Source organism: Artemia franciscana, unplaced genomic scaffold (genome assembly GCF_032884065.1).
Source record: "Artemia franciscana unplaced genomic scaffold, ASM3288406v1 PGA_scaffold_23, whole genome shotgun sequence".
In the NCBI taxonomy this organism is placed as follows: domain Eukaryota; kingdom Metazoa; phylum Arthropoda; class Branchiopoda; order Anostraca; family Artemiidae; genus Artemia; species Artemia franciscana.
In genome coordinates, this window is record NW_027062649.1 from 1,719,549 (window position 1) to 1,728,263 (window position 8,715).

An 8,715-nucleotide genomic window follows, 5' to 3' on the forward strand; every position below is an offset into this window, starting at 1 on the left:
CCAGGAGGTTGTGAAGAGGGAGGCTTTAAATAAATTGGGATGAGGAAGAGGGTACGTAGCTGTGTTGATCTCAGTTGGCTTGGTGCTGCGGTGAGTTTTTGTTAGTAAGTTAGTTACTATATCGCTCCAAGGCATAACTTACAACGCCTAACCTTTGGCCCTGGAGGTATGTGTCAACCCGTGAGTTTTTGTTATCAGATCTTTGAATTTGTTAAAATTTTTATTGGATGAATTTGAAGAAAAAGGGCGTGGGGGCTATTTGCCCTCCGATAATTTTTTACTCCTAAAAAGGACACTTTTTTCCTATTTCTGACCAAAACAGCTTCCTTTGAAGTTTATACGACCATCCTTTCCTTATGAAGTGTCTCTAGAAAAAAATTTGGACTCTTATAGCCTTAGGGCTTGTGGGGGGAGTGTAGTTGCCCTTGGATCACTTTTGACTCTTAAAAAGGGAACTAAGACTTGCCACTTGCTAATAGGTTCTGGGGGTAGAGTCGACCCCAGAATTTTTATTATTTGATGATGGAATGATGTCAATAAAATAGCTATCTCGAAATTTTATTGGATGAATTTGCGGGAAAAAGAACGTAAGGAGGGGGGATAGTTGACCTCCGATAAGGTGAAAAAGAACCGTATATGGCCCAAGGTCATAAGCTACAACCCCCCTCTGGTTTTGGAGGGGGTAAGTTGACCCCAAAGTTTTTGTCATCTCATTACTGGATTATTTCAAACAAAATTACTATCTCATTAATTGTAACTGGAGACATTTGGGAGAAGGGGGTGTGGAGAGTAAATATATGCCTGCCGATAACTTTTGATGACTCTTAAAAAGGTAACTAGAACTTTCAATTTCCAATCAAATGAATAACCTCTTATGTCTATACAGCTAGCTTTTACATAAAACCCCATCTGTGCTATCTAGTGCTTGAACTATTTTGAAAAAAGGAAATCTCAAAATTTTCATCGGATGGGCTTATGGGAAAAGGGCGTGGGAGTATAATTGCTCTTCGTTCTCTTTTGACTCCCAACAATTTTTCCCAACAATAGTATTTCTACCGTCCAACTAAAAACTAATATTGTAAGAGAATATCTTCAATAAATTGAATACCTTTCGGAGAAAATTCTTGTAGATTTTACAGTGAAGTATATCTATTAGCTAACAATTCTGTTTCTGCCGTCCAAACAAATGCCTGTTAACGCTAGCAAATAACAGATGGCTGAAAATAAATAACCGGCTAAAAATTCAAACATTTGATGCGAGGTATTATTGGATTGGATTTTGCGTACAGATAACATTACCTATAGAGCAAAGCATATTTGTCCATGAGCCCTGTGAGCAGCAGGGCAAGGTCTGTATTCTAATCATTAGTAAATTTATAGCAAACAATATAACTGGCTTTTGTATAAAGTAAATATACCACTTGATGTCTTTTTTATGCTCTTAACAAATTTAATAATCACTTTTACCTTAAATTGATATTTAAGCATTTTTTAGCTCTTAAAAATGCCAATTTTCAAAAAATTATGACAGTTCATATAACTAAACTTACCAATAAAGTGAACATACCACTAGATGCCTTTTTTTGTGTTATTTACAAATAGGCTATAATAGTTGCTTCTACCACAAATTCAAATTTAAGCACTTTTTAAGCTCTTAAAAATGACAAATTTTCAATTAAAGTACAAGTTATCTGTCATCTCCAACAAAATAATACTATGTTTTTGTCTGTGCTGTTTTTGACAAAATAATAGCCTACTACATTTTCTCAGTGCAAAGAAGAAAATGCCATAACATTGGTTTATCCAAAGTAATATTGGAAAATCAGTGCTTGTGGATTAAATAACATTAAAAAAATGGATTTATAATGAAACAGTAAGTTTGAGATCAATGTTTTAAAGTTTGAGACAAATGTTTTTAGCCTTTTTTATACCCCATATTTGGGTCATTTTTAAGAACTCAAAAGATGCTTAAGTCTGAATTTGAGATAGAAGCAATTATTGTATTTGTAAATAGCATAAAAAAAGGCATCAAGTGGTAGGCTATATTCACTTTAAATGAAAGCCAGTTATATGATTTGCTATAATTTTACCCTGTATTCTAATCAACTAGCAATTCAACTAAGCAGAATTCTGCAAGAGCACCTGAAAAATTCTCCTTTGCATTCTTTCATTTGAATAAGACTTTAATCTCGAATTGGTTTCTTGATCACTTAGAAATGCCCCCTTCCATGGAAATTATTCCCCAGAAACCAAATATGAAGAAAATAGCCCTCAGATGATGCTGCTGATGTCTTTAATAATTTAGTATTTGTTATTAAAATATTTATAATATTCAATGCTATTACTGCTAGTACTACTAACAACTCATCACAGCACCAAACCCCCTGAGGACAACAGAGCCATGCATGTTCCTCCTCCATCTCAATCTATTCAAAGCATCCCTGTTTACACCATCTCAGGAAGCTCTTGTTTCCTTTTAAAAATTATCTTTATGGCATCTTCCCACCCCACTGCAGACAACTTGCTTTCTGTTGAGCCTAGATGGTTGACTTAGAAAGATAATCTTTGTCAGTATGTCATCCTTCATCTCCAGAACATGCCCTAGCCATCTCAACCTTTCTCTCATTATAACCCTAGAAAGCAGAATTGAACCAAACTCTTTGACCACTGTCCTCATTGTAGCTTCCAATATTCTAATCTTTGTTTGCTGACTTATCATCCTCTTTTTGCAATTTTTTTTTATTGTGAAAAAACACCCTGAGCCTTGGCTATTCTACTTTTAACATCTTCACTAATAATGCTACCAAGGTAAATGAATCTGCCCATTTAATCAATCTTTTCATTGCCCAAAGTCAACTTTTCATCTTTACTTATTCCTAGCTTTAGTGACTTAACCTTCTTAACATTTATTTTCAAACCTATTCTAGCACCCTGAACTTGCTAAGCATCAAGTTCATTCATTTTCCTTACATTTTATTTAGGGTGCTTAAATCATCAGTCTATTTGCTTCTTTAATTGCAAATTTTTTCAGGCTTGTAACTTTTGATGAGTATGACTAAATTTGATGAACAGTATATTTAAAACCAGCATAAAAATTTTATTCTTTTAATGTATCTTTTATTATCAAAATTCTGTCTTTTAGAGTTTCGTTTGCTATTGAGCTGAGTTGCTCCTTATTACAGTTCCTTACCACAAACTGTTTGAGAAAAAAGGGATTGTAGCTAATCAAGTGAAGAAGAGAGGGTGAAAATTAGAATTCTTTGTCATTAACACTAAAAGTAATGAAAATCTAACCTATATTAGGCTGGAATCTTAGTACCTGAATTTGGTTAGAGTAGCTAAAATACATTTCTGGCACTTGGTATTAACCAAGTGACATATAGGAATTGCAAATTATGTTGGTCTGTTGGTCTGTCTGTCTTGGTTTTGCTAGCTTAGGCGCTTCCAGATAAGCTAGAACAATGAAATTTGGCAGGCGTATGAAGGACCAGACCAGATTAAAGTAGAAATAGTCGTTTCCCTGATTCGACCGTCTGGGGGGAGTGGAGGGACGGTTAATTCAGAAAAATTAGAAAAAATGAAGTATTTTTAACTTACGAACGGGTGATCGGATCTTAATGAAATTGGATATTTAGATTGATATGTACGATCTCTTCTTTTAAATCCCGACTGGATCCTGTGACATTGGGAGGAGTTAAAGGGGGAACCGGAAATCTTGGAAAATGCTTAGAGTGTAGGGATTGGGATGAAACGTGGTGGGAAAAATAAACAGAAGTCTTAGATACGTGATTGACATAATTGGAACGGATCTGCTCTATTGGGGGGGGGGGGTTAATTCTGAAAAATCAGAAAAAATTAGGTATTTTTAATTTATGAAGGAGTGATCGGATCTTAATGAAATTCCATATTCAGAAGGACCTCATAACTCAGATCTCTTATTCTAAATCCCGACCGGATCCAGTGTCATTGGGAGGAGTTGGGGGGGAAATCTTGGAAAACGCTTAAAGTGGAGAGATCAGGATGAAACTTGGCGGGGAGAATAAGCACAAGTCCAAGATAAGTGACTGACATAACCAGTCTGGATCCGCTCTCTGGGGGGAGTTGGGGGGGGGAAGTAATTCCGAAAAAATAGAAAAAATGAGGTATTTGTAACTTACAAACAGGTGACAAGATCTTAATGAAATTGGATATTTAGAAGGATCTTGTGCATTAGGGCTCTAAAGTTTAAATCGCCTACAGTTCTGATGACATTGCGGGGAGTTGGAGGGGAAAATCGGAAATCTTGGAAAACGTGAAAGTTGAGGTATCTATATCTTACAAAGGGGTCATTGGATCTTAATGAAACTTGATACATAGAAAGATCTTATGTCTCAGATGCTCCATTTTCAATTCAAATCGGATCCAGGAACATAGTGGGCTGGGGGGGGGGGGAAACAGAAATCTTGGAAAACGTTTAGAGTGGAGACATCGGGATGAAACTTGATGGAAAGAATAAGCACAAGTTCTAGATACGTCATTGACATAATTGAAACAGATCCGCTCTCTTTGGGGGAGTTGGAGGGGGATTTCCAGTGCTTTGGCGAGTTTGGTGCTTCTGGACATGCTAGGACGATGAAAATTGGTAGGCGTGTCAGGAACCTGCACAAATTGACTTGATGACAGTCGTTTCCCGATTTGACCGTCTGAGGGGCTGGAGGGAGAGGAAAAATTGAAAAAAAATTCAGGTATTTTAACTTACGAATAGGTGATCGGATCTTAATGAAATTTGATATTTAGAAGAACCTCGTGTCTCAGAGCTCTTATTTTGAATCCAGACCATATCCAATTATATTGGAGGAGTTGGAGGGGGAAACAGGAAATCTTGGAAAACGCTTAGAGTGGATGAAACTTGGTGGGAAGAATAAGCACAAGTCCTAGATACATTATTGACATGACCGGACTGAATCTGCTCTCTTTGGGGGAGTTGGGGGAATGTTAGTTCGGAAAAATTAGAAAAATGAGGTATTTTTAAGAAAGGGTGACCGGATCTTAATGAAATTTGATATTTAGAAGAAACTCATGTCTCGGAGCTCTTATTTGAAATCCCTACCGGATCTGGTGACATTGGGAAGAGTTGGTGGGGGAAACCGGAAATCTTGGAAAACGCTTAGAGTGGAGAGATCGGGATGAAACTAGGTGGGTAGAATAAGCAAATGTCGTAGATACGTGATTGATGTAACCGGACTGGATCCGCTCTCTTTGGGAGAGCTAGGGGGTTGGGTCCAGTGCTTAGGCGAGTTCAGTGCTCCTGGATGTGCTAGGACGATGAAATTAGTAGACATCTCAGGGACCTGCACAAATTGACTTAATAAAGTTGTTTTCCCCGATTCAACCATCTGGGGGGCTGAAGGGAGAGGAAAAATTTGAAAAAATTAGGTATTTTTAACTTACGAGTGAGTGATCGGATCTTAATGAATTTGGTATTTAGAAGGACCTCGTGTCTCAGAGATCTTATTTTGAATCCCGACCGGTATTAAGCCTCTGATTTTTATTTTAAATAAATCTATTGATCCTTAGAAACTTGCTAGAGCTCATGCCATATGAAATCTTAGCCCTTCCAACCTCATCACAAGTACTGTATGAGCTCTATGCTCTTGTTTTGTATTGCTTTTGTTTTTATTCTTTTGTTGTATTAATATAAATGAATAAATAAATCTTAAAACGAGTACAGCTTAATTTAAATATGCAAACCAAGCTTAAAACAAGCATCAGTTGTTGCATAAATGAAATAAATCTTAGCATAAATGAAACCCAAAGCAAACAAAAATTAAATAAATAATCATAGCAAACAAAAATACAACATACACTAACATAAATGAATAAATAAACCTTAAAACAATTAAAGCTGTAATTAAATATTCGAAAAGAGTATGGCCTCCTTCCCCAACTGTATAAGTCTAAAACGTACTGCGTCATTGGCACTTTATGAAAATGGCGCTTTATTACAAACATTTTCTTACATACTTATCATAACATTGAAAATAAAAAATGAAATTACAGTAAAATTAAATTTTGAACTGATTGGCTTTTCAGCAGTTGCCATCATTCTTTTTCTGCTTCAGCAAACAAGGGCTTTTCAGTCGAGTCTTCTCAGCCCTTTTCCTTTTGATTCACTCTGTGAGATAAACAGAGCTATTGAATTGTTTGCTTCTTATTTATCTTGAATCTGCTCAGATCTCTTCCAGTAAGTCTTTTGATTCTAGGAGTTGAAATATAAGAGGATAAGCATTGAGTTCTGAGCTCTGTGTGCAGGTGTAGTCAGATAGACTCTCAGCTGATATTGAGATTTTATGATGTTCGAAGCACTTTAACAGTTTACATTGCATGGTGTACTGTGTAGACATCAACATATTACATTCAAATAGGGAATGGTCAATTGTTAGGTTTTTTAAACTGCAGTACATGCAAAGAGGAGAAGAGGGAACTAATATGAAAACGCCTGAAAGTTTAGCCTATTTGAGCTTGGCTGAATTCTATGATATATTTTAGAAAGGTGATTATTGGGGAAGGGAGATAAAATTGGAATTGTCTTATTTAACAATACCCCTGATAATCTCCAGCGGTATATGTCTCTAGTGGGGATTGGTCTCCCACTTAGCTGGTCAATATCCAATGCAATTTTTGCATTTAGTCCATCTGATGGCTACTAGTTATACCCGAGTGGCTTGGAATATACTGAAGCTAAGTTTATATGCCTCTTGAAGCAAGATTATCTTTAATGCTAAGGTAATGAAAAGTGTCTATCTTTCTTATACTGAGAAGCTGAAGATAGCAGCTCTAGACTTGACAAAGAGTCAGAATAACTATAATATTTTGCAAATTAGTAATCAAAGGTTGATTATTCACGAGGTGCTCTAATGACATGACTGTGGCAATTATCTCTGCAGACGTTATAGATACATTATCATACATTATCTCACCCATTACAGTATTAAGGGGCAGGATAAAAATTCCACTTGCCACCTTCTTATTTGTTTTGGACCCATCAACCAAAATTTGGAAATGGTTTTTGTATGTAATTGGATTAAGTTCAGCAAATTTTTTCTGGTAAGTTCTGGGGGTAAGTTCTTTAATCCACTCTGAGAAATTATTGTTTATTATGGGGATTGACCAACTCCATGGGGAGGATGTAGGTACAATAGACTTTGCTGGCATTGGAAATTTCTTCTGGGTATTGGCATGTTCATTTACAATGGGTCTATACATGAATGGATTTCTTAACCAGTTATGCAGGATATGTGAGCTATTGGCTTCAATTTTTGTCAGATAATTTATCGAAAAAAAATTCGTCTTTCATTTATTATTGATAATCCACTCTCAGCAAGCAGACACTTAGTACTTGTTAGTTTCATAAGACCAAATATGAGATGGATTATATAATTTTGTGTTGTTTCGATTTTTTGCATCAGGATCTATGCACAAGCACCATAAACAATGAGCCCATTATCGATATGGTCATCCCCTCCTCAACGCCTCGCTCTTTACGCTAAAGTTTGACTGTTTCTCACAACACTACTTTTTAAAGCAATAAAAAATTTAGCATATAGAGCGAGACGTTGAGGAGGGAACGACCCCTCTCATATACGGAATAATTTCTGTTCGTTTTAAGTTTTAACGTCGCTCCTTACTTGCAGTTAAAAAACTTGTTTTTTTTATTTAATTTCTGAATGTTTTATAATTAATGCATGTTTTGATTTTGGATCACCTCACATTAATAATTAAAATGAAATTTGCATATTTATTTTTTGGCTAAATGGTTTTCTCATAGTTTTGATCGGACGATTTTTATTGAAAAAAGGAGTGGGGGAGGATGCCTAGTTGCGCTCCTATTTTTGGTTAATTAAAAAGGAAACTAGAACTTTTTTTACGAACGTTTCTATTAGTAATAAATATACGTAACTTACGAATTAACTTACGTAACGAAATTTTATATTTGTGTATTTTTATTACGTAAATGAGGGGGGGTTCTCCCCCTCGTCAATACCTCGCCCTTTTTATACTAAAGCTTCGATTTGGTTCCAATTCTTTAAGAATTGACCCCTGAATCACAAAGGCCATTGAATAAATAGTTGAAATTACTAAAAAAAAATTTAGCGTAAAGAGTGAGGTATTGTAGAAGAGACAAACCCCCTTATATACGTAATAATTTCTGTTTGTTTTAATTTCTAATGCTACTCCTTACTTCCACTTGGGAAACAAACTTTTTTTCATTCAGTTCCTCATTGTTTTTTTTTTTTAAATAATGCTAGAAAATCTTGCGGCCCCTTCATAGAAATTTTCTTCCACCATAATAAATTCCTCCATAGAATGATCCTCCCACGTAACCTGCTCCAGCGACCCCCCCCCCCCTTTAACGTGAAAAAGTCCCCCTGAAAACATCTGTACACGTCCTGATAACCATTACCTTATATAAACAATGTTCAAATTTTGTAGCTCGCAGCCCCTCCCCCGGGGACTGTGTGGGATTAAGTCGTCCCTAAAGACATAATTGTTAGCTTTTTCTACTATCCTGAACAAAATGGCTATCTCAAAATTTTGATCCAGTAACTTTGGCAAAAAATGAGCATGAGAGAGGCCTAGATGCCCTCCATTTTTTTTTTGGTGACTTAAAAAGGGCACTACAACTTTAAAATTCCGTTAGAATGAGCCTTCTCACGAAATTCTAGGATTACTGAG